This window comes from Miscanthus floridulus, chromosome 16 (assembly GCF_019320115.1).
Source record: "Miscanthus floridulus cultivar M001 chromosome 16, ASM1932011v1, whole genome shotgun sequence".
In the NCBI taxonomy this organism is placed as follows: Eukaryota; Viridiplantae; Streptophyta; class Magnoliopsida; order Poales; family Poaceae; genus Miscanthus; species Miscanthus floridulus.
The window spans coordinates 97,055,279-97,058,252 of record NC_089595.1 but is presented as its reverse complement, the minus strand read 5'-3'; positions in this window follow the sequence as shown (position 1 = coordinate 97,058,252).

The following is a 2,974-nucleotide window of genomic DNA, read 5'->3' as shown; positions in this document are numbered from 1 at the left end:
GAGAAAAACGAATCACCTTTGCTTCTTTTCTGTGAACTTTTTTTTTTTACCCATATGGAATATATATGAAAAATATATACAATGTTCGTTTATTTATAAGTCATACTTTTTCAATCAACAAATAATATTTTTCTATAATTACCGATCATGACTTATCACCTAAGCAAACGTGACAATAAGTTTTACGAGGAGGCAGGCGGGGAGGGGGTCCGGATCGGAGGCGTGTTGGTGCACGAGGAGAACGAGGGCGGTGGAGACGCCGGACGGATGCGTTGGAAAGGGACGGGGGCACGCCGGGTTCGATGGTTTCTTCGTCGTAGCACGGAGACGGAGACGTGAGCGTGACACAGTGACACGGCCATGCCCTGACGGGTCGACGACCGACGGCGGCAGGTGGTCTCGTCTGGCGACCGTGGCGTCCCTGTCGTCCTTGCGCCGTCCGACTCCTACGCGTCCTCCCGCCGGGGGTCGGGGTCGGCTGAGCACCGGCGTTATCAGCGCCAGCGGAAACCAACCAGCGGAGCGACGGGTGATGAAATCCACAGCCGTTTTAGTGGGTACCTGCTACTGCTAGCTGGTGCTGAACTGCTGTTCCGAGTCCAAGCAGAGGTGTCCACGGCAGCGCAGGCGCACACGCAATAGGAGGAGGGGGGCTTGCCTTGGCCTGCCGTGATCAATTCGGCGGCGTGCAGGGGTTGGCTTTTCCGGTTTCGAGAAGAAGCTGACTCAAAAGGAGGGTCAACTAGTGGGTTGCTGTGCGGTTGAAAGCGATCCAAGTCCAGCGCTCCGTTTCGTATTGCTTTCCTCCTCCTCTCTTGGAGTTTCACTGTCAGTCACAACTAACAACACAGCCCATCATTAAAAAAAGTCCTGCTGCTTATAGGAAAGTTGCGACCAGCGTCCACACCCACCTGTTGTCCGTCGCCATCCCTTCATTCAGTTCGCGGTGTCTTCGTTTTTCAGGTTCCCGATCCTGCCACTCGTTTTTCAGTTCCATAACCGTGGAATTCTAACATACCTGCTTTTGTCACGACTTTAGTGGACGAGTGTGTCGGCTTACCTCATATTTGGTTTGTTCGGCTTGTTTTTTCAACCGGAACAGTGTTTTTCTCTCACAATAATTTAGCCAGAACAGTGCTTTTCAGCCAGTTTCAGCCAAGCAGACCAGCGAACGGGCCATAGAAAAAATGAAGAGAACTGCTCCGATATCCTTTTAACAACTGCACACATCTTAAAGCAACCCATCCGATTAATTAATTATTATTGTGATTATTTCTCGTGGTCCTGTCTGCACCCGGCCCGGCCCAACCCATGTCCTGCTCAATTGCACTCTAAACTCATTTCTCATCGATGCCCTCCATTCTGTTCCCGCACCTTTCGTTTCCTCGTGCGCAGGCAATTGGCGGCGGTGCTCAGACGTCCTCGCCGCAGAACGACAGAAGGAGCTGCGTCAAAGCAAAGCAAAATCCAATCCAATCCAATCTCGAGCTTCCTTGATTCTCTTTGTTCGGATCTTAAGTTTCTCCCTGCGCTGCAAACTGGCAAGGAGCGAACGTCCTGGTTTGGATACCGTCTCGTCGTAAACGATCGTAGATTATTTACTGCTGGCTGGTTTAGTGTGAGAAAAAAAAAACTATTTTAGTTTATAATTCATGATCGTACGAGCCGACGAACAGGCTGCGTGACGCCGCCAAGCAGCGCTCGCGTGAGTCAGTCCGTGCCCGCGCCTCTTCCTCATGCCGTCAAGCGTGTGCCGTAGGACGTGAGAGGACCGCCGTAGGCGGGCAGTGTTGTCCTTTCCTTAGGTTCATAGATGGAAGCCACGAAAAGATGTTGAGAATTCCCGTTCAGAGATGGCCGTGCACGTTCAGAGAGATTAATTATGGGGCTGCTGAAATTTGGCTTATGATGATATTTATGTTAATTTATTTTGAGAAAAAAACACTGTTTATTCTCTAAAAAATACTACTAAAATAGTGCAGCTGAGCAAGACCATGATTTATGAGGTTCTACGGTCGTCTATGATCAGTGCGTTTGTTGAACGCTTTAGGTCGTATACTCAGTAGCGGAACCAGGGGTCAGAGCCATGCCTCCAAGCACAGTAGATTTCATTTAATACTTATACAAATATTTGAATTTACAACATAAAAAATCAATTTTCACCCATTTTTATTAAAATGTTATGATTTTGGTTATAAATATTGTATTTTTTTAAAAAAAAGTTGTCAAAACATATAATTTGTATATTTTATCACACTAAAAAATACGATCATATTTGTCCGGTTCCCATTAATCAAAATCGCTGGTTCCACCACTACCTGTGCTATCTTGTCCATATGTCGTCTGTCATAATAAGTGGTTAGAGACTAGACTCCAGCTAGCAAAAGCTCATACGTCTGGATCTGCGCTCTGTTCGTCATATTTTTTTAACCAACAAATAATATTTTTTGCTCACAACAAATCAGTCAATACTTTTAGTGATGGTTTATCAGCCGAGCAAACATGGCACCGATCGGTGGAGTTCCTAATTTTGCCCCGGTGACCTTCCCTGCGGGGGTGCATAATCTATACGGGGGTGGTCGCGGTAGGCACTAGGCAGGAGGTGCACTCCATGCCGGCATCCGGCACACGGGAAAGCAAGATACGAACAAAGGGCCAGGGATGGGTGGACTTTTGACTGGATTTTGGCTGGAACGCCGCTCCTCCCATGCCCATGCGATGTCCATGGAGACTGGAGAGCACCGCCGCCAGCTGCGAGGAAACGGAATGACTGGGGCTGGTGACCAGGAGAGATGAGTTTGGTCCAAGGTTTGTGCTGGGTTCGGAGGGCAGGGCTGGCCCATGCGTGACCCAGTTGGAAAATAATTAAGAAAAATGTTTAATTAGATAGAGGTGCAGCTTTGAGATATGTGCAATTTTTAAAAGGAGGAAATACAGAAAGAGGTAATCTATGGATAGAACAATTATGTGCGTC